This window comes from Magnolia sinica, chromosome 16 (assembly GCF_029962835.1).
Source record: "Magnolia sinica isolate HGM2019 chromosome 16, MsV1, whole genome shotgun sequence".
In the NCBI taxonomy this organism is placed as follows: Eukaryota; Viridiplantae; Streptophyta; class Magnoliopsida; order Magnoliales; family Magnoliaceae; genus Magnolia; species Magnolia sinica.
The window spans coordinates 40187056-40211550 of NC_080588.1; the positions used below are offsets into that span (position 1 = coordinate 40187056).

General features: G+C 38.5%; 1 non-coding gene across 1 annotated transcript; it reads left to right on the top strand.

Moving 5' to 3' along the window:
- The first annotated feature begins 4396 nt into the window (after nt 1-4396).
- Nucleotides 4397-4502, top strand: LOC131230023 (small nucleolar RNA R71). The gene has a single exon (XR_009163751.1). It is a non-coding gene; the product is annotated as a small nucleolar RNA R71 (small nucleolar RNA).
- Nucleotides 4503-24495: the final 19993 nt, after the last annotated feature.

Below are 24495 nucleotides of genomic sequence, written 5' to 3' on the forward strand. Positions count from 1 at the left end.
CGAGTTCTCGTATGCATCGTTCCGGATTTCTTTGAGTTCATTCAATTGAAGTTTGTGTAGTGAGCCAGCGTTGTCCAGATTGAAATTCAGATTTTTGATCGCCTAGTACGCTTTATGTTCCAACTCTACAGGCAAGTGACAAGCTTTCCCATAGACAAGTCTAAAGGGAGACGTTCCAATAGGGGTTTTAAAAGCAGTACGGTATGCCCATAAGGCATCAGTCAATCGGATTGACCAATCCTTACGATCAGGGTTAACCGTTTTCTCTAGGATATGTTTGATCTCCCTATTGGAAATCTCAGCTTGTCCACTTGTCTGTGGATGGTATGGGGTGCTCACCTTATGAGAGATACCGTATTTATTCATTAAGCTCTCGAATGGTCTATTACAAAAGTGTGAGCCCCCATCACTAATGATGGCTCGAGGCGTCCCGAACCGCGAAAGGATGTTCTCTTTTAAGAATTTAATGACTGTGCGATGGTCATTATTTCGGCACGGAATTGCTTCGACCCATTTAGTGACATAATCTACAGCGAGCAAAATATATAGATTTCCAAAAGATTGGGGGAATGGCCCCATGAAATCAATGCCCCAACAATCAAATGCCTCGATGATAAGAATGGGATTCAAGGGCATCATATTTCGACGAGACAATGCTCCCAATTTCTGACAACGCTCATAAGCTTTGCAAAACTCATGAGTGTCCCTGAACATATGGGCCAGTAAAAACTACACTGTAAAATCTTGGTTGTGGTCTTTTTAGCAAAAAAGTGACCACCACAGGCCTGTGAGTAACAAAAGGAGATGACACTCTGATGCTCATCGTCTAGCACACATCTCCTTAGGATTTGGTCTGGGCAATATTTAAATAAATATGGATCATCCCAAAAAAAGATACGTACCTTGGTAAAGAATTTCTTCTTATCTTGTGCAGTCCAATGTGTCGGTATGGAACCTGTGGCAAGATAATTAGCGATATCAGTGAACCAAGGTGAATGGGAGACTCTGAACAGTTGTTCATCAGGGAACATGTCATTGATATGGGTCGCCTCAGGGGAATCAGAGGTATTAAGGCGAGACAGATGATCAGCCACTACGTTCTCTACTCCCTTTTTATCTTTAATTTCCAAATCAAATTCTTGGAGTAGAAGGATCCATCTTATCAAACGGGGCTTAGAATCATTCTTAGAAAGAAGATACTTAAGTGCCGCATGATCTGTGTAGATAATGATCTTGAATCCGATTAGGTAGGACCTAAATTTATCCAAAGCGAACACTATGGCTAGGAGTTCCTTTTCCGTAGTCGAGTAGTTCACTTGGGCAGGATTTAAAGTCCTATTTGCGTAATGAATGACGTAGGGCCTCTTATCTTTTCTTTGACTAAGAACCGCTCCAAGAGCATAATCAGAAGCGTTACACATAAGTGCAAAAGGGATGCTCCAATCGACTGGTTGTATGATGGGTGCACTAGTCAACATGCCCTTAAGCTTAGTGAAAGCTTCCTGACATGGCTCAGTCCACTCGTATGGTGCATCCTTTTGAAGTAGATTACATAAAGGATGAGAGAGGAGACTAAAGTCCTTTATGAATCGTCTGTAAAACCCTGCGTGTCCTAAGAAGGATCGCACATCTCTGATGTTCTTGGGTGGAGGTAGGTTAGAGATAAGATCGATTTTTGCCTTATCTACCTTGATTCCCTTGGATGAGATGATATGCCCAAGGACAATTCCCTTCTGAACCATGAAATGACACTTCTCCCAATTAAGTACCAAGTTCTTTTCTTCACATCTTTTCAGCACACATTTAAGACTCTATAAGCACTCGCTGAAAGATGAACCGAAAACAGAGAAATCGTCCATGAAGACCTCTAGATATTTCCCCACTATGTCAGAAAAGATACTGATCATACATCGCTAAAAAGTGGCAGGGGCATTACATAATTCGAATGACATCCTTCTGTAGGCAAAGGTGTCGTAGGGACATGTAAATGTAGTCTTTTCCTAGTCCTCAGGGGCGATTTCAATCTGATTGTAGCCCAAATACCCATCAAGGAAACAGTAATAGGAATGACTAGCTAACCTTTCCAAGATTTGATCAAGGGCAAAGGAAATTGGTCCTTCCTCGTAACGGTATTCAGCTTCCTGTAGTCAATGCACATTCTCCAACTAGTAGTAACTCTAGTTGGCACGAGTTCATTATTGGCATTGGCTATAATGGTGATCCCGGACTTCTTACGAACCACCTGAGTTGGACTCACCCATTGACTATCGGATATGGGGTATATGATACCCACATCTAATAGTTTAAGAACATTGGCCTTAACCACTTCCCTCATGTTTAGATTTAGTCTACGTTGTGATTGCCGAGCGGTCTTCGCATTATCCTCAAGATATATGCGGTGAGTACAAATCGAGGGGTCGATTCCCTTGAGGTCCGCTATCGTCCATCCAAGGGCTCCCTTATGCTCAATGAGAGTAGATATGAGCATACTCTCCTATTCTTTCTCCAGGTGGGCAGAGATCACCATCAGGTATATCTCATCTTGACCTAAATAAACATATTTCAAATCAGAGGGCAAAGATTTTAGGTTAAGCTTTGGTAACTTGAGGTTAGATGGTAGAGGCACTACATCGGTTTGGGGCAACTCTTCAAATTGTGGCCTCCAACGGTTAACTTCAAGTACCGGTGCAATATCAAGCAAGGCACACATCTCCCTAATCATTTCATCATCAAAATCATGGGAGTGGGCCAGACACATCTCTAGAGGGTCAGAGGATAAGGTCAGAGGTGTCGTATCTTCCACTAAAGAATCAATCATGTTAATGTCGTAGAAATCGTCATCATCCTCTAAGTTTCTGCCGTTATTGAAAAAGATATTTGACTCTAATTTCATATTCCCAAAAAACATAGTCATGACACCATTCCTGCAATTGATAATTGCGTTTGAAGTGGCAAGGAATGGGCGACCAAGAATGACGGGAATCTGGGTGCTCATGTTATTGATAAGTTCGGTGTCCAAGATGATAAAATCTACAGGGTAGTAAAATCTATCAACTTAGACCAACACATCTTCAATTATCTCTCTTGGTACACGAACAGAGAGATCAGCAAGTTGTAGTGTGGTTAGGGTGGGTTTTAATTCACCCAAACCTAACTGTTTGTATACCGAGTATGAAATCAGATTGACGCTCGCTCCTAAGTCAAGAAGTGCATGATCAATTCAGTGGTGCCCGATCATACATGATATGGTTGGGCTACCAGGATCTTTGAATTTTTGTGGCACATCTTGCTTTAGGATGACACTTACTTTCTCGGTCAAGAAGATCTTCTTTTGAATACTCTGTCGTCGTTTGGTCGTGCATAAGTCTTTCAAGAATTTGGCATATGAAGGTATCTGTTTTACGACATCAAGTCGAGGAATGTTGACTTTCACTTGTTTCAACACCTCTAGGATATCTTGAGAGTTAGAGAAAGGTTTTGGTGCGACCAACCATTGGGGAAATGGAGCAACTGGCTTTTCTAGAAGTTCCGGTTCTAATTTTTATGGGGCCTCAATAGATCCATCATTGTTTTCCTCTTCTGGTTCTTGAGGCTTTTCGGGCCTAACCGGAAGGGTTTTATCAATGATCTTCCCACTCCTAAGAGTGGTGATGGATTTAACGTGCTCCATTTGATTTGAAGAGCTGGGATCACTTATCTCGTATTGCGATTTAGGATTGGGGAGCGGTTGTGCAGGAAGCACCCCCTTTTCTATAACCGTCATACGTGAATCCATCTTTTGCATAAATTCTCGCATTTCCTGGGTCAGCTCTTGCATGGAATTTTGAACCGGTTCTTCTTGAGGTTTCCCTTGATTTGGATTTTGATTGAAGAAACTTTGAGGGGTAGCAGCTTGTCAATTTCTCTAACTAAAGTTTGAATGATTTTTTCAACCAGGATTGTACGTATTAGAGGTCGGTCCATTGAAAGGTCTTTGATAATTATTTACGGCATTGGATTGTTCATTCAACACTTCTCGAAAGGCGGGATCGTAGGGTAATTTTCAGTTGTATGAATGTTGCAATCACAGATGCCGCAAACACTTTCATTAACCTTATCCTTCTTCCCTTCCATGGCCTCAACTTTTCTTATGAGCGTAGTCACTTTATACTTGAGATCATCCTCTTCTTTCAAGAGATACAATCCACCTTTCTCCTTAGATTGAGTCGGCCTAGACATGGTGTTCGATTTTGGGTAATAGTCCTAGGATTGTGTTTTTTCAGCAAGACTATCGAGGTAATCCCATACCTCGTTAACATTTTTATTAATAAATTCTCCATTACACATTGTCTCGACCATTTGGCGCATGGAAGATGTCAGTCCATCATAGAAAAAATTTGTAATGAGCCACGTTTCAAAACCGTGTTGTGGGCATGAACTGACCAAATCCTTGAACTTTTGCCATCATTGTAAAATGTTTCATCCTCCTTTTGGGTGAAGTTTATGATTGCTTTTCTGAGGGTAATCGTTTTATGATGTGGGAAAATTTTCTTTATGAATTCCCTTTGCATGTCATTCCATGTTCCAATGGATCTAGGACGCAGTGAATGTAACCATGTCTTAGCCTTCTCCTTTAAGGAAAAAGGAAAGAGTTTCAGCCTGACCGTGTCCTCAGGCACATTTTGAAAATATAAAGTGGCTATGATCTCATCAAACTCTTTCAAATGTAGATATGGTTCTTCAGATTCAAGCCCATGGAACTTAGGAAGTAGTTGGATAACCCCTGGCTTGATGTCCATATGTCCTGTATTTTCAGAAAAAATCATGCATGAGGGCATACTCACCCCCACTGGTTGTAAATAATCTCGTAAAGTACGTGGCGGGGGTGCTTGATTTACCTCATTCTCATCCTGAATGTCCTCCACCCTAGGTTAGGGTAGAAGAGGTTGGTTTTTAGCCATCACTTCAATTAACTCAGGGGATTTCAAGTGGTGTTTAGTCCTTCGATGGATAGTTAACCCCTCAACCAATCCTTCTTCAGTCAAGAGACGTCGAGTGTTGTCTCGGGCCCACTTGGGCATGAAACACTTGTAGCCCTCAATCAAATTCGAAACCTAATCCTAAGAAAGGAAAAGAAACTCTAGAAAGAAAGGGAGGGTTGGAAAGAAGTTACCAAATTGGAGTCCCTAAGTTAAAAACCTGCAAAAGAAAATAAACAAGTCAGTTTCTAAAGAGAAGGTCTAGAATTAAAAAATCCTTAAAAAGAAAGATAGAAGTAAACTAGTTTTTAAAAGAAGAAATTCCTAAAGGAAAGTGGAAATTTCTAAAATAAATTAGGAAAGTCCTAAACTAGAAAGTAAATTACTAAAAGAGAACTGAAAAATAGAAAGTAGAGAGAAATCTTACCGAATTAGAAATTTCTATCTTAAAAGCCTACACAATAGGAAAGTTAGTTTCTAAAAAGGAAAGTTCCAGAATTAGAAAGTTTCTAAAAATAAAATAAAAGAAGGATGAATTAGTTTCTAAAATTAGAAAAAATTTCTAAAAAAGGGAAATAACTAACCTAGTTTCTAAAAACAAAAGAGGAAAGTTTTTAAAAATAAACTAATTCCTAAAAATAGGAAAATACTAGAATTAGAAAATTTCTAAAATTCAAACCCTAATTCTAAAAAAATAGAAAAAGTAGAGGAATTAGAAAAGGATTACCAATTTAGAAGTTTATGTCAGGATCCTACAAAACAAGAAACAAGTTAGTTCTAAAAATCAAATAGTAATAAAAATCCAAAACTAAAGTTAGTAAAATCCTAATCTCAAACTAATTCTAAAACTAATTAATTTCAAAGAATCGTAACTGTCAATCCTCGGCAACGGCGCCAAAAACTTGTCACTCCCCAAGTATAGGGTTGTGATGTAGTAATAAACTTGGTGAGACCGAGGTTGAATCCCAAGGGACTGATACCCGTACGTTATCTGAAATTAAGTAGAACGAGAACTAGATTAAGATAAAATCTAAATCGAATGATTTTTGAGGAATAATAGTGAAATATTACTCTAAAACTTAAGGAATTCAGAAGAAGGAAACTAGGGATTCAGAGGATCCACTTGTAGAGATCAGGGAGATCTTATGCCTGCATCAAGAATCATGGAGATTAAACTGAACTTACTTGATCTAGTTTTCACACGATGAAAGGTATATGAATTAGAATGGATTCCATCACCAAACCATTCCCAGGAGACAAAGTAAACAACAGAATTAAACTAATTACCAACCAATCAACAATGCATGAAGGTTAGGAAGGGTAGCGTCATCCGACCATGCCCATGAGACGATGGTGAACAACAGGGCTTCCTGACGTTATAAACATCAAAAGGAGGAAGAAATACTCAAAACCATCACGGATCTATTGTAATTTTAGTCACAACAAACCATTAAAAAAACTGAAAGTATTCCTTTTAATTGAACTAAAATCAACATCAGTCGGTCTAAACAAGAGGCACAAGCACAGTCTCTCCCATCAGACTACAAGCTTCACCTCTTAGCCATAGCTAAGAGGTTTAGCAACCTATGGACATGATTGCACTATACCTCATAAAAATAGAAAAACAACAAAGAAAACTCTACTCCCTGTCTCTTGCTCGCACGTTCACAACCAGCCGTGGATCTTCCGTTTTCTTCTTTTTTTCCTCCTTTCTTCCTGTTCTTTCTCTCTTTCTTATAGCTGTCCAGTGCCTTGGAGGAGTCAGTTCCGCACTCCTCTTTACGCAGCAAAGGGTTCCGGCGCCAACTCTGTTCTCGCAGCAAGCAACGTACAAAAAGGCTGCGTTTGGACTGAAAATCAGGACGTTGATCGTCCCGATTATTGCATCCTCCATCATGGATAGGGTTAAACCTGGCTGGGGCTTCCAGTGGACGGTTCGGATCGCTGATCCGATCACGTTCTGGGTCACGTAACTCCACGAAAAATTCAGATTTTTTGGACGCACGTAAATCTTATGCAGGTTGCGCTGATGTGTTCGGTGGGCCCCATAATGATGTCTTCAGAGAAATCCACTTTGTTCATTGGATTCCTGACGAAAAACTGGTCAGGAAGGGTGGGTTTTCTTCAAATTTTGCATGGCCCATTGTACCAGATCTATTCACCGTCCATCTTACTTTTGGACGATCAAAAATGGATCTCTGGGACCTTCTGAAAATTTTCCACCTAGGCATGAGTGATATGGCCCTCATGATTCTCATGGACGGTCCACATCAGTCATCTGTACCATGATGGTGGCCCACAGAGATCGTCCGCAGGCTCTGTTCTTGCGTAAACAGAGAAGAAGAAAAAAAAAATAGATTTCTTCCGCTGTGCTGCTAGCGGGGCCCGTGATTAAAATCAGTTAGGAAATCCACACCGTCCACTGAAATCCTGGAAAAAATCTAGTCAGGAATGAGTAGTTTTGGTAGGTTCTTGTGTGGCCCACTGTACTAACTCAATTCGTCGTTCATCTTACTTCTTTTGACGATCCACGTGCATACACGTGTATGGGTCCAAAATTCCACCTAGGTGAGGGTATTCCCTACCCCAGAGACACCATGGATGACTCTGATCATCAAAATATGAGATAGGTGGGACCCACTGGCCAAAAACGGACGGACATCATCCGTCTGCTGTCCCTGTGTAGGAAGAAGACGGGTCAGCCCGTCTTTGACCGGGCTGACCGTCTGGTACACGGCCGATGCGTGTATACTATGTACATGCACTGTACATGTAGGGTCCACTGTGATGTTTGAGAGACATCTGCTCCATTCATTTGATGTGTCACTCCATTTAAGGTGTTGAGAACAAAATTGAAGCATTTCCAGATACCAAGCGGGTCCCAAATCACTTATTTATGGGCTGATCTGTCCGTTGGGCCACTTCTAGAGGGATCCAATGGCTGAAATTTGACGTGTACAGTTAGTTTTTGGTCCTCGAGCCATGTATAAAGTTTTGAGCCGAACAGATGATGAAAACCCAGTGAACTTGCATTCTGGCTGACTTTTAGGCCGCTTGAGCTTCAGTTTCTCGATTTTCGCAGATCCCTGGCGTGTAATTCCGTCGATCTTGGTCCCCTGGAGTCCGTCCCTTGCCTTTAGTGTCATTAGAGCGTTAAATCCATGCTTTAAGCTTCCTTTTCAGTCCATGCTCGTAAATACACTCTGCATCACAAACATGATTAAAGCGGGCCATTAAACGGTATCATGTTCGTAAATCCAAGCAATAACTGGGGTCTAGTATGCAATATTTGACCCTCAACGGAGTCGAGACAGTCAGAAATATATTCTGCTAATAGTAGATGATTTTACCAGGTATAGATGAGTAGTTTTCATGAGAGAGAAATCTGAAACTCTCAATGAAGTGAAAAGGGTACTCATGTGTATCCAAACTGAGAAGGAATCACATGTCTCTAAAATTCGTAGTGATCATGGTTCTGAATTTGAAAATAATAGTTTTGAGAAGTTCTGTAGTGATCATGGTATATCGCATGAATTTTCTTCTCTTAAGACACCTCAACAGAATGGGGTTGTTGACACCTCAACAGAATAAGGTTGTTGAAAGAAAAAATCGTTTGCTTCAAGAAATGGCTAATGTAATGTTAAACAACGTGAAACTTTCTAAAAATCTTTGGGCCGAAGCAGTGATAACGGCTTGCTATATTATTAATCATGTTTATACTAGAAAGTTAAATAATAAGACTGCATATGAACTGTGGTTCGATAAGAAGCCAACAGTCAAATACTTTTGAGTTTTTGGCAGTAAATGTTATATTCTACGTGACTGAAAAAATTTGGGTAAATTCGACACTAAAAGTGATGAGGGTATTTTCCTAGGATATGCACTAAATAGTAGAGCGTATCATGTTCTCAACAAGAGGACCGGTGTAATTCAGGAGTCCATAAATGTGGTTATAGATGATCACCTGAATACACTGTCTCAAGTTCAGAAGATGATGAAGTCTCTTTATTTGATAAACTAGACTCTTCATCTACTCAAAATGACATTGAACTGCAGTCAGTTAAAGACCATCCAACTGATCTAATTCTTGGGAACCCTCTCACTGGTGTGCGCACTCATAGACAATTATAAAACATTTGTAATTATGTGTGCTTTACATCCTAGATTGAGCTGGCCAATGTAAAAGAATCACTTGTTGATGAAAACTGGATAGTGGCTATGTAAGATGAACTTAATCAATTTGTAAGGAGTAATGTATGGTACTTAGTTGCTAGACCTAATGATAAACATATTATTGTAACAAAATAGATCTTTAAAAATATGTTTGATGAATTATGTAACATTATAAGAAACAAGGCTAGACTGGTTATACAAGGGTACACTCAAATAGAAGGCATCGATTATGATGAAACCTTTACCCAGTAGCTCGTCTTAAATCAATCAGATTATTCATATCCATTGCTTGTTACGAAAATTTTAAAATCTATCAAATGGATGTTAAGAGTGCTTTCTTGAACAGTGATCTCCATGAGGAAGGGTATGTATAATAGCCTACTGGTTTTGAAGACCCTAAACATACTGATTATGTTTATTGCCTAAAAAAGGCACTCTATGGATTAAAACAAGCTCCCAAGGCATGGTACGAGAAATTGACTAAGTTTCTGCTAAGTCATAACTTTGTAATGGGAAGTGTTGATAAGACACTATTTGTAAAGAAATACAATGATCACATACTTATAGTAAAGATATATGTTGATGACATTATCTATGGATCTACTTGTTCTAACATGCCTATTGAGTTTGTAGATTTGATGACGTCCAAGTTTGAAATAAGCATAGTTGGAGAACTGAATTAATTTTTCGGTCTGCAAGTGAAACAGCTTGAAGACGAGATCTTTATTTCTCAAACCAAGTATGCTCTAAACTTGGTGAAAAAGTTTGGATTCGAGAGTGGTAAAAATTTTGATACTCCTATGGGTATGACACTTAAGCTCTCTAAGGATTCAATAGGTAAATGTTCAGATCCTAAGTTATATCGCAGTATGATAGGTAGTTTATTATATTTAATTGCGAGCTAACCTGATATTGCATTCAGCGTAGGAACTAGTGCTAGATATCAATCTGATCTTAAAGAATCCCACCTGATTACTGTTAAGCATATTTTGAGATGTGTCACAAGTATGACTAATCTTGGTCTTTGGTATCCCCATGATACTAATGTTCAATTAGCCGGTTATACGGATGCCGATTGGGCTAGTAATATTGATGACCGCAAGTCTACCAATGGTGGATGTTTTTATATCAGGAACTGTCTTGTTTCATGGCATAGTAAGAAACAGAGTTCCGCATCACTTCCACAGCTAAGGCTGAGTTTATTGCAGCCAGTAATGCATGCACTCAGCTTATGTGGATGAAGAGGATGTTAAATGATTATAGATTTGCACAAGATTCTATGGTTCTGTATTGCGACAATTTTAGCACAATCGACATTTCTAAAAATCCAATCCAGCATGCATGAACTAAGCATATTGACATTAGATACCATTATATTCATGAATTAGTGGAAGATAAGATTATTTCATTGGATTATGTTCAAACAGAAAATCAACTTGCAAACATTTTCACAGAACCACTTGACAGAAACAAGTTTGTTAAATTGAAATTAGATAATGGTGTGTGTAATGTGATCTAAGTTAATTGTGTTTACTTGTACTATATTGCATGTGTTTATTTTTTTAAAATTTTAAAATAAAAAATTGCTGAAAAATGAAAAATTTTGAGCTTGCATGACCAGTCGAGTACACACTCGACCGGTCGTGGCATGACCGGTCGAGTACACACTCGACCGGTCGTGGCATGACCGGTCGAGTATGTACTCGACCAGTCGAGTTGCTCAGGTTTGGGGGTTTTTAATGTGCAAAAAGAAACTTTTTTTTTATTTCTCTCATCTTCTCCAACAAACCCTTCCACGACCGGTCGAACCCATATTCCTTTGCTACTTGGTTAGTGCATCTTTTCCTTTTTTTTCTCTTGGATTTAGGATCTTACACTTCTATTTCCTTGATTTTGAAGTTTATTTTAAGTTTTTTGTGGTTTCTTTGGTTTTCTAGCTTAAAATCTGATTTGGGAGAAACCCTCCATTCCTTTCTTGCATTCCTTTTTTGTATTTTGTAATAGAGAGTAAATACAAGAAGAGATCCTCTTGTGGTCTCTCTTCTTCCCGTTCCACACCGATAACAATGCATACTCTTCGACCACCCGAAGAGGAGCCCGAATATGTGCGGGATATTCGTCCCCGCAATGTAATTGTTGAGCGGACAGTTAACTTCAATCATTTGAGTCCTTTCAATATTGTTCCCCTTATTGAAACTGTAGGATGGGCTACCATTTTGATTTGGGCCGGTCCTACATACCGTTTCATTGCACAGGCCATGTTTACTTGTATAAGTGACTTCTCTATTGAGAATTTAACATTTACTATGTCAACTAGAGAAGGTCCAGTTGATGTAAACCATCACTTAATATCTGGATTGATGAATATTCCTATGAATGATGAAGGAATACCTATCTCTATATTAGTTGCAAGACCATCTAAATCTGAAAAATGTATGCTAACTAGAGTGTTATGCAACATGAATCCGGAATGGAACTCTAGTATTGCGCTCAGTTCTAAAAATATGTTACCCAAATAAAATTCTTCATTTTATTTTCATTTCTAAGGTGTATCCTAGGTCTGGTAACAAAACTGAGCTAACTTCTTTCATGGCTCGCATACTTCACCCTTTTGTTTTTGGTGTTCCAATCTGTCATCCTCTCTTGTTTACTATATCATTATTTAGTTTCGTCTCCATCCTGGCCATAGTGATATTCCCTTTGCATATTTGATGACCACACTTGCTATTCATAGTCTTGTGGTTATACCTGTTGGAGAAGCTCCTATTTTCCATTTACCCTTCAATAATTCTAACATTAATGAGATGAATTTGAGGTTGGTTCCTGGCCAAGTTGATAGGGATGATGTAGGAGCTGCTGAAGAAGCTGGAGAGGAGGATGCTTTACCTCATGATGATGTTAATATGGATGATCTATTTAATGAATTAAAATCTAATTCTGAGGTTGATCCTGACTTTCAGCCTTCTGATTTTGATGAGCTATTGCGAACCTTAGAGGAAAAGGTGGAAGGTTTGCATGTATCTCAGGAAACTCAATTCAAATATATGCGTAAATATCTTACGCGCATTAACAAGGGATTACATTAGATTTATCCTTCTATTTCTGCTCCTTCTTCTTGTTTTGATTAGACGCTGTTTATTTTTGGGCATGCATTAACTTTTAACTTGAAAAATATTTGGGTTTATAGGTATGGCTTTATGTTTCCTGAATATATTTTACTGATCATGTTTATGATTTACTCTCTTATTTCTTATCCTTCTACTATCTCTTTGATTATAGCATCTGATTGTTTTTCTTTCCTTTGTCATCTTATGACAAAAGGGGAAGAAAATGTGGAATGTTTTTAATGTTTTATGATGATTGGGGATGTGTGATTGTAGATATAGTTTTTTTTTTTTTTTGTGATTGGACATGTATTTGATTTATACAGGTTTTACATATCACCTCGCCTGGATTGAGGGGGAGAGTATTTGGTGCACATTTGGTGCATGATTTTTTTTTATTTGTGGTAAATGGTGCATAATTCTTTATTTTGTTTTGTCACAAATTTGACAAAGGGGGAGATTATAAATGCTATATTTTAAATCTAGCACCCAGGTTTGTCAAATTTTGTTGTGCCAAATCATTTAGAATCTGTATCATGTTTTGATGAGATGATTAGATCAACTTCATGCATTTTAAAGTTGTCCAAGTCTTCGTCGAACTTCTCTATGTATTCAAGTTGAAGAAGCATTGTCGAAGTTCAAGATTTCAAGCTCAAGTACAAGTACTAGTTCAAGGCTCAAGTTCGAGTATAATATCCAAGTTCAGTACTTTAATGACTCAAGAACTCAAGTCTTTACTCAAGCTTAAGTTCAAGATTTGAAGACAAGCTTCAAGTATCTCAAGTGTGTGAATTTCCAGAGTGAATGATGTTTCAATTGTTCAAACTCACAAACAAGGTATGGATGACCCTATATTGACCATAGGTTAGGTCACCTTCATTGCATATGTTATGCGGGTGATTTCATAAGTTTATAAGTCATTTCCTTGACTAGTCCTAGTCTTGGTTTGACTAGTCCAAGTTTGGCTCGACCAATCTAAGAGTTTCTTGGCCGGTCCAAGGTTTGTTGTGAATTTTTCAAATTTTTTGTTGGACCCTCGACCAGTCGTGGAGACTGCTCGACTAATCGTGTAGGCTCGACTCAAAGTCTAGCAAGGTCTTTTGGTCCCTCTCGACTAGTAGAGTAACGACCTTATGTTATCATGGCAGAAATTTTAAAATTTAGTTGGTCCTTCAACCAATCGAACCGATCCTTAGACCAGTCAAGTGAATAGTATTTTCACCTATAAATAAAGGATGAATCTCAGAGTTTTTCATTCTTTCCAAGTGATATCAAACCATCACTCTGAGAGATAAGTTCCTACATTTCTTAAGCTATATTGTGTTCATTTAAAATTTTCTTAAATAGCTTTTTCTATTTAATTTTGTGATCTCCATTCAACTCAATTTTATTAAAGAAGGGAATTATGATTTTACCCTCTTTGAGATCAAAATCAAATCAAGCTAGCCCAGGTTGAATTAATCTAAAAATCATTGAGATTTAGAACCTTTCATTTGTGAGACTGAACATTGAATATCTTCGTCAACATCGGATTGGTTCTACTGGGCTTCTTCAGAAGGAGAATTTCTAAATAAGTATCATTTATATTTTGTATATCTTTTGTGGTTTGTGAGGTTGTGTCAAGAAAATCTCATTTTTGGTTTTATTTGAGGTAATCCAGAAAATCTCAGAGTGTGGGGTTTTTGTTATTGTGTAAGCCCATCTAAAGACACAATTGTGAAGGTTTTAAGGTGAACCTTCGAAAACATTTTTCATAGTGAAAGCTAATATCCCGTGGGTGTGGATATTGGGAGTGGAGTAGTTGTGTGGCTGTTTTTTAACAGTTGGTGTACACATAAACGAACCACTATAATTCTTGGAGTTGTGGTGGATGTTTGAATTTTCTTATGTGTGTGAATGTTGTAATTTACTTTGAGAATTTGTGGTGAATGGTGTAATTTATTTTATGTACTCGTGGTGAATGTTGTAATAACTTAGTTTATTTTCTTTGCTTTTTTATTGGTTTGGGTTTTTGATACTTACAAACGTTCTTGTAAGGTTGTCCCACCATAAGCCTTTGGTTTTTGGTGTTAGGTTATCCTTAAAACTAAGTTTGTATCAACCTCTCTTGACTAGTACATTTGAGGTTGCTATTTACTTGTGGTTCTTTATTAATTGATTATGTTATCTATCTTTCTATTCCACATTTAGTTTTAATTTGGCATAGTCCTATTCACTCCCCCCCCCCCCTTCTAGGACGTTTAGCTTGGTTTTTTCACGTTTTGTCATCCCATTTAAGGGGTTTAGACCAAAATTGAAGTATATCCAGATATCAGGTGGGCCCTATATTAGTGTTTTATGGGTTGATCTGTCCGTTGGGCCACTTCCACATGGATCCAATGCTGAAATTTAACGTGTATGGTTAATTTAGGGTCCTCAGGCTAGATATAAAGTTTCAAGCCAAACGGATGGTGGGAACCATGTGGTCTTGCATTCAGGATGACTTTCAGGCCTCTTTATCATTGATCACTTGATTTTCTCGGATCTTTGGCGTGTAAATTCTTCGATCTCGGTCCTTTAAGATCCATCCCTTGCCTTGGTGACTCTTGAGCATCAAACCCATGCTTTTAGTACCCTTTTTTTGTCCAAGCTATTAAATTCACCATGCAATAAAAACACGATTAAAATTAGATGTCAAACAATATCATGTTCATAAAATCAGGTAATAACTGGGGTCTAATATGTAATATTTAACCCTTATCACAATCTCCAACCAACATTTTACTAGTCCCGAGTAAAGTATGCTAAAAATAATTTAAGAATTACATGACGATTTCTATAAACCCAAGTGATTTTTGAAAAACAATCCAATCAATAGAATTCTAAGATTCATTAATGTTGGGCATTACTTCTCTGAAACTCAAGCTCACAGTAAACTTCATGGTCATCAAAGTATTAATCCATCAATTAGAACAATTCTAAACATTGAGTTTCATGGGTGTATAATGTAACTTGGCTTATCATCATTAAGAGTCTAACTGTTGATTTTCATGATAACATTGATAATCAAATAGAGCATTCCGGATAACCTAACCTAAACCGAAACTTGTTTTACAGTTTAGCCTTTTATTCTTTCAACTTTTGTTTTTTTTTTTTTCCATCGATGGCTTCACACTGTATCAACCTTTTTAAAGATCTTTAATAGGTAGCCATTTTCAACGACAACTATTTTTTAGCTTTTTTTTTCAAAGAACGTAATGGACAAATTCTCCAAGCTGGTTCCTTCAAAGCTTAATGATTACCATGTAAACGATTCAATATTAAACTGAGACCTTAATGTGTAAGCTAGGTGTGACATGTGAAATCATGACTCAATCAATGTTTAAAACTTCTAATCATGGATTAACAATTCGAACTTAATTATGAAATCTTTAGATAGCTGAATCTAAGAGTCATAAAGTACCTACATTAAGTATCTTATACTTTTCAATCAAAGATGGTCTTCAAAATCACTTCGAATTCACTAGAATTTCCAAAAAAATTAAAATTTTTTTTATAACAAGACTAAGAAAACACTGATTAAGTAACCTAATCTCCCATCCCCAACCTAAAATCTACATTGTCCTTAATGTAAAAGATATAAGCATGAAGTGTACATGAGACAACGAAAGTAAAGGAGAAGTGATGGGAAGATAGTACCTGATGAAGGAGTTAAGAAGTTTTTTCCAAAGAGATCTTAACGTGAAGGTGGGTCAGCAGAAGAGTGAAACCAACGAAAATCAAACTATCCTAGAACAATTGGAAAGAAAACTATCCTAACGGCATAAAGCTAACTATCCTATAATGACAAAAAGCAAGCTACCCTAGTCCTATGAAAACAGTAAACCTACCTATACCTCCATCAAACTAGGAGATCAATCTTGGTAAACAAGATCATTTAGAGGCATGGACATGTCCTCTGAATCAAATTTCTCAACAAATGGCTTTAATCGATGTCCATTTACTTTAAACTCATTGCCATTGTCTGGATTCCGAATCTCGACAACCCCAGGAGGATAAATAATAATAACAGTGAAAGGGCCGGTCCAACGAGATTGAAGCTTACTCGAAAAGAGATATAACTAAGAATTATGTAAAAGGACTTTCTGACCTGGCATGATTGATTTTTGTAGAATGTGTTGGTCATGAAATGCCTTCCTCCTGTCCTTGTAAATTCTCGAGTTCTTGTATGCATCGTTCTGGATTTCTTCAAGTTCATTTAACTAAAGTTTACATAGCGAGCCAGTGATGTCTAGATTGAAATTCAGATTTTTGATTGCCTAGGAGGCTCTATGTTCCAACTCCATAGGCAAGCCTTCCCATAAACAAGTCTAAAGGAGACATTCCAATAGAGCTCTTAAATGCGGTATGGTAATCCCATAAAGCATCGGTTAATTGGATTGACCAATCCTTATGGTCAAGGTTAACCATCTTTTCCAAGGCGTGTTTGATCTCCCTATTGAAAATCTCAGCTTACCTGCTTGTTTGTGGGTGGTATGGAGTGCTCACCTTATGAGAGATACCATATTTCTTTATTAAACTCTCGAATGACCTATTCCAAAAATGTGAGCCCTCATCACTAATGATGGCTCGAGGCATTTCGAACCAGGAAAGGATGTTCTCTTTTAAGAATTTAATGACCGTTCAATGGTCATTGTTCCGCCACAAAATCGCTTAGATCCATTTAGTGAAATAGTCTACGATGAGCAAAATATATAGAATTCCATATGACTGGGGAAATGGCCCCATGAAATCGATGCCCCAACAATCAAATGCCTATATGATAAGGATGGGGTTCAAGGGCATCATATTTCGATGGGCCAATGCTCTCAATTTTTAACAACACTCATAAGCTTTACAAAACTTATGAGTGTCTGTCAACATAGTGGGCCAGTAAAAGCCACACTGTAGAATTTTGGTCATGGTTTTTTTACAGAAAAGTGCCCACCACAGGCCTGTGAGTGACAAAAGGAGATGACACTCTGATGCTCATCGTCTCGTATACATCTCCTTAAGATTTGGTCTGGGTAATATTTGAACAAATATGGATCATCCTAGAAGAATTTGCATACCTCGGTGAAAAATTTCTTCTTATCTTATGTAGTCCAATGTGTCGGCATGAAACCTATGGCAAGATAATTAGCAATATCAGTAGACCAAGGTGAATGAGAGACTTTGAACATATGTTCATCAGGGAACGTGTCATTGATATATGTTGCCTCAGGGGAATTAAGGATAGCAATGCGGGAAAGATGGTCGGCCACTACATTCTCTACTGCCTTTTTATCTTCTATTTTTAAATTAAATTCTTGGAGTAGGAGGATCCATCTATTTAGGCTAAGCTTAATGTCATTCTTAGAAAGAAGATACTTGTGCACCGCATGATCTGTGTAAACGATGATCTTGGATCCAATCAAGTAGGACCTAAATTTGTCCAAGGAGAACACTACGGCTAAGAGCTCCTTTTCCGTAGTCGAGTAGTTCACTTGGGCATGATTTAGAGTTCTACTTGCGTAATGAATAACGTAAGGCTTCTTTTCTTTTCTATGGCCTAAAACTACCCCAAGAGCATAGTCAGACGCATTGCACATAAGTTCAAAAGGAAGGCTCCAGTCGGGTGGCTGCATGATAGGTGTAATGGTCAACATGCCCTTAAGCTTAGTAAAAGCATCTTAGCAATGCTTAGTCAACTCGTATGGTGTATCCTTTTGAAGTAGATTACATAAAAGACGAGAGAGGAGACTAAAGTCCTTTATGAATCTTCTATAAAAAACGGCGTGTCCTAAGAAGGATCGCATATATCATATGTTCTTGGGTGGAGGTAAGTTATAGATAAGATCAACTTTAGCCTTATCTACCTCAATTCCCTTGGATGAGATGATATGTCCAAGGACAATTCCCTTACGAACCATGAAATGGCACTTCTCTCAATTGAGTACCAAATTCTTTTCTTCACATCTTTTTAACACACATTTAAGATTCTTTAAGCAATCACTGAAAGATCGACTGAAGACAGAGCAGTCGTCTATGAAGACCTATAAATATTGCCCCACCATATTAGAAAAAATACTCATCATGCATTGCTGAAAAGTGGCAGGGACATTACATAGTCTGAATGGCATCCTTTGGTAAGCAAAGGTGTCGTAAGGACATGTAAATGTGGTCTTTTCCTGATCTTCAAGAGCTATCTCTATCTGGTTATAACCCGAATACCTGTCAAGGAAATAGGAATAAGAATGACAAGCTAGCCTTTATAAGATTTGATCAATAGAGGGTAAAGGAAAGTTCCTCGTAACGGTATTCAACTTCCTGTTGTCAATGCACATTCTCCAACTAGTTGTAACTCTTGTTGGCACAAGTTCATTATCAGCATTGGCTACGATGGTGATTTCAAACTTTTTAGAAACCACCTAAGTTGGACTCACCCATTGACTATTAGATATAGCGCATATGATACCCACATCTAATGTTTAAGGACCTCGACCTTAGCCACTTCCTTCACGTTTGGATTTAGTTTACATTGTGATTGTTGAGAGGTCTTCGCATTATCCTCAAGATAAATGCAGTGAGTACAGATCGAAGGGTCAATTCCCTTGAGGTCTGCAATCGTCCATCCAAGGGCTCCCTTATGCTCAATGAGAGTAGATATGAGCATACTCTCCTGTACTTGCTTAAGGTAGGATGAAATCATCACTGGGTATGTTTCATCTTGACCTAAATAAGGATATTTCAAATTAGAGGGCAAAAGTTTTAGGTCAAGCTTCGGTGCCTTAAGGTTAAACGGCAGAGGCACTTCTTTAGTTTGAGGCAATTCTTTAAATTGTGGTCTCCATCAGTTAACTTCAAGTACCGGCGCAGTATCAAGCATGAGACCCACCCCCCTAATCATGTCATCATTCAAATTATGGGAGTGGGCCAAGCATATCTCTAGAGGGTCAGAGGATAAGGTTAAAGGTGTTCTATCTTCCATGAAAAAGTCAATCATATTAATGTTGTGAAAATCGTCATCATCCTCTAACCGTCTGCCCGTATTGAAAAAGATATTTAACTCTAATGTCATATTCCCAAAAGACATAATCATGACTCCATTCCTGCAATTGATGATTTCATTTGAAGTGGCAATGAATGGGCAACCAAGAATGACGGGAATCTGAGTGCTCATGTTACTGATGGGTTTAATATCCAGGATGATAAAATCTATAGGGTAGTAGAATCTGTCAACTTGGACCAACACATCCTCAATTATCCCTCTCAGTACACGAACAAAGTGATCAATAAGTTGTAATGTGGTAAGATGAGTTTTAATTCACCCAAACGTAATTATTTGTACACCGAGAAGGAATCAGATTTACGCTTGCTCCTAAGTCAAGAAGTGCATGCTCAATTCGGTAGTTCCCGATTACATAAGCTACCGGGATCTTTGATTTTTTGTGGCACATCTTGCTTTAGGATGATACTTAATTTCTCAAACAAGAAAATTCTTTTGAATATTTTACTGTCTTTTGGTCGTACACAAGTCTTTCAGAAATTTGGCATATAAAGGTATTTGTTTTACAGCATCAAGTAGAGGAATATTGACCTTTACTTATTTCAATACCTCTAGAATATCCTGAGAGTTAGAGAGAGGTTTTGGTGTAACCAACCCGTTGGGGGAATGGGGCAATCGGCTTGCCTTGAAGTTCCGGTTCCAATTCTTGTGGAGCAATGCTAGGTCTATCATTATTATCCTTTTCCAGGTCCTTAGGCTTTTCAGCCCTTACCGAAATAGATTTGTCAATTATTTTCCCACTCCTAAGAGTGGTAATAGACTGAGCTTGCTCCATCTGATTTGAAGAGCTTGAATCACTTATTTCGTATTGCGGTTTAAGATTGGGGAAAGTTTGGGCTGGAAGAATCCCCTTTTTCCCAATTGAATTTTTTATCTCACACCCTTGTATGGCCTTTGAAATGTCTTGAAGGGTTTGCAATATACCCTGAGTGATAAGCTCTTAGTTTTGAATATTTTTAGAACTGGATCCTCTTGAGGTTTCGCTTGATTTGGAATTTAATTAAAGAAACCTTAAGGAGTAGCGGTTCGTCCGTTCCTCCAACTGAGATTTGGATGATTTCTCCAATTAGGATTGTATGTATTGGAGGTAGGTCCATTGAAAGGTCTTTAGTAATTGTTCATGGTATTAGATTCTTCATTCAGCACCCCTTGAAAGGCAGGTATTATTAGACAATTTTCAGTTGTGTGAATGTTGCAATCACAAATACCACAAACAGTTTCCTTAACCTTATCCTTCTTTAATTCCATGGCCTCGAATTTTCTTATGAGATTAGTCACTTTAGAATTGATATTATCATCCTCTTTCAGAAGGTATAATCCTCCCATTTCCTTTGATTGAGTGGGCTTAGAAGTGGTACTTGATTTTGGGTATGTGTCCTATGATTGTGTGTTTTCAGCAAGTCTGTCTAAGTAGTCCCACACATCATCGACATTTTTATTCATGAATTCCCCATTGCACATTATCTCAACCAATAGGTGCATGGAAGATGTCAGTCCATCATGGAAAAAGTGTGTAAGGCGCCACATTTTAAAACCCTATTGTGGGCATGAACTGACAAGATCCTTAAACGTTTCCCAACATTGGAAGAATGTTTCATCCTCCTTTGGGCGAAGTTCATGATTGACTTTCTAAGGGTGTTCGTTTTATGATGTGGAAAAAAATTCTTTATGAACTCCCTTATCATATCATTCCATGTGCTAATAGATCTAGGACGTAGTAAATACAACCACGTATTAGCTTTCTCTTTCAAAGAAAAGGGAAAGAGTTTTAGCCTGACTGTGTCTTCAGATATGTTTGAAAAATATAAAGTGGCTATGATCTCATTAAACCCTTTCAGGTGTAAATATGGATTTTCATATTCAAGCCCATGAAATTTAGGAAGGAGTTGGATTACTCCTAGCTTGATATCCATGTGTCCCGTATTCTCTGGAAAAGTCATGCATAAGGGCGTGCTCATCCCCACCAGTTGTAAATAATCTCGTAAAGTACAAGGCGGGGGTGCTTGATGCACCTCATTCTCATCCTAGACTTCCCCAACCCTAGGTTGAGGTAGTCCTTCAAGTTGATTGGCCAGTTGATTTTCGGCCATAACCTCAATTAACTCTGGGGATCTCGAGCGGTGTCTAGTGCTGCGATGGATAGTCAGCCCCTCAACTAATCCTCCTTCAATCACGAGACGTCTAGTGTTGTCACGGACCCACTTGGGCATGAAATACTCGCAGCCCTCAATCTCAGATTCTAACCTAAACCTAAAAAGGAAGAAAAGAAATAGAAATCTAGAAATAAAAAGAAAAGAGTTGGAAGGAAGTTACCAAATTAGAAGTTCCTAAGTTAAAAATGTAATGACCCTAAAAATTTTGTGCTAATCTTTCCCTAGTAGTTGTTTTTGGAGTAATTAGTGCTAATCTCGATTGCTTGTGAAATTTGCATCGATCACTTTAAATCTGATCTGCATGACTCAAAACGTGTAGATTAGTTAGCGCTATGTTACTCTGAAATCTGGGATCCATCGCTAGATCCAGTTGTTCTGGGGAATTTTTGGAAGTTCTGGATCGGACCTGGACCGCGCGTCGAAAGTCCGATAGCGATGATCTTAGGCTGTTGCGGTCACCATGTTGGACTTGACCATCACCTCGAAACTCAAGTCCAGATGATGTTTTGGGTCGATTTGATTAAGTTCGGAGTGAAGAGTGTGAGAACGGTTGGATATTTATTAAGCTTTTATGAAATCTAAGTCGTGTCGCTTGCGCGATGATTTTAAGCAATCTGACCGTTGGATTCTGACACAATTTCACCCTCTAATCAGGGAATGTGGCCTAGGCATGTCCTTGTGCTTGTGGACCTGATCGAGATTCAGTGACCGTTGAATTGAGTGTGGTCCGCCATGGCTGATCTGAAGAGCCGGTCGGTACGGAAACTCAGCCTGACCTAGATCCATAGTCAGTGAGCTTAAGTCCGACCTTTCATGGTTATAGGCCCACCAGAAGTGCTTAGTTGGATCGTGAGAGGCTGGTTTTGATTATACCCTAAGTATACATTGGCCCTGGGGTTATTTCCATCAATATTAGGCCTATTTATAGTCCTTAAACCCTAGCTCTCTTTTCCATATGAATTTCCTAACCCTACCTAAGAAAGAGAAAGGAAAAGAGAGAGAAAGTGAGAGAGAAGTTGGTGAATCATCTTAGATTCTTTCCTGTTCTTCTTCATCCTTGAACCTTCACTTTGAATCGTTATTCTGACAATTCTGAGTTCATCTTTGGGTAAGTTAACCTAACCCTAATCTGTGTTAGAGCTTAGAATAGTCTTGGTGTTGCTGTATCTCATTTCTATTCTTGTCTTAGGTTATTCTGTCGTCGTTGACGAAGACATATCGTCTGAAATCAGTTCAATGTTCTTTTCTGGCTTAAGGTGCGGACTTTAAGTGTATAGGTTATGATTTTCAAAGCTTTCAATGCCAGTGAATGATTTATTCTCGCTATGGATGAGATTTCACATGCCAAATGTTATGTTTGCTTTACGTTCCTGATATGCATGTGTTATTTTGAGATTTGTGTATTTTATGTATATATATAAAGTACCGTATGTGTATAAAATATGAACATGTGATTGCCATGATTAACTGTCGTGTACTTATACTAATGGTATGTATGACAACTCCTTGGCAAAAGGAATTGTCCAAATGCATGTATTTCAACATACGTCATGTATGTTGAACTATGTATTCTAAGTGTTTGTAGAAATGTCTGAATGATCTAAAGTGTAACTTATTACACTATTTGCGGGCGTTGAGAAGTGATTCTCAACACTCCTATTAATGCATATGATTTCCTTCATGTAAGTTACATTCCTTGTTATTTAATTTCAAGTCTTACTTATGCTTACATTCATGTTAAGTTGATATTCTTCAAGTACTTGTGTACCATATGATTTGAGTTGTTGCTCCATTACTGTTCTACATTCAATACGAATATCTATTGTAGTGTAATGTGTATGGGACTATGCATTAGTCCAGGAAATCGGTAATCGGCCTTAAGTTCATGGTTGAGGTTGCTTTCGCCACGTAGGACGTATTAGACGAACCCGAGTCGTATTAGAGTTGTCGGCAGTGGTTTGGCCACGCGGAGTGTTTGCGTACTCTATGTCGTTCAACCCAACGTGCGCTCGTGCTAGTCAAGTTCGTCAAGTAACCCAATTGTCCGATGTATGTTCACCATGTATGGACGCTACTGCTTGAATCTAGGGTACCAGACTTACCAGTGAAATCCTATTAACTATGGTACCTTGATCCGCAAAGACTCATGAGCCGGACATGGTATATGGGACACCGTGGTTGAGCTGTCGGCCTACGCTGGGGTGACAAGCCTCCCCATAGTGACCAGTGAGCAACCAAACTCGTGAGCCGATTATGGTGGTATGGGACACTATATTCACGCTATTGGCCTACATTGATTAGTGACGAGCCCTTTGTAGTGATCTCGAGCATACCTGGATACCGCATTGAGGTGATGAGCCTTAGTGTAGTAATGAAGGTGTGATAGGCGTGCATTGATTGATGACGAGCCTTTTGCAACGACCTATAACCATATGATCGTATGAGATGTTTAGGATTGACGACCCTAGAATGGATCACTGTTTGGATGGTGATATGAGGAAGGTACTTTAGCTTCCCAATCATGCTGTATGAAAATGACTAATAACAACTTGGTAATCATGTCCATGCACCGCATTTGCATGTGCTTTGTAGATGCGGCGCACTTTGAGGTGGTGTCATGCGTAACGTAAGATGAAGACGCTGAGGGTGTACGCGTGAAGGCACGCATCATTCTGCATGCATCCTTGCATTAACAAGAGTACTTAGGACATGTTTAATTGTTCTGTTTTATCATTACTGCTTGATTGAACTGATAACATGTTAACCTGTGCTTTATTGTTTCACTGAGTTGATCACTCACACCCACGTTCTGGGGCGGTGTTAAACACCCACCAAACTCTGTCTTAGGTTCTGATGTTGCAGATGTTGATGCGACTTTTGAGGTAGAGAGGGAGATGGATGATGATGAGACTGCGTTCTCTTTTATGCAGTTTTCAGACGGGTTCTAGTGAGCCTCGTTCTGATGCGCGAGATGCTGGGATTTATTTTGGGAATTAAATGATGTAATTTTGATACTTGTAATTTTGATAATAACACTTACA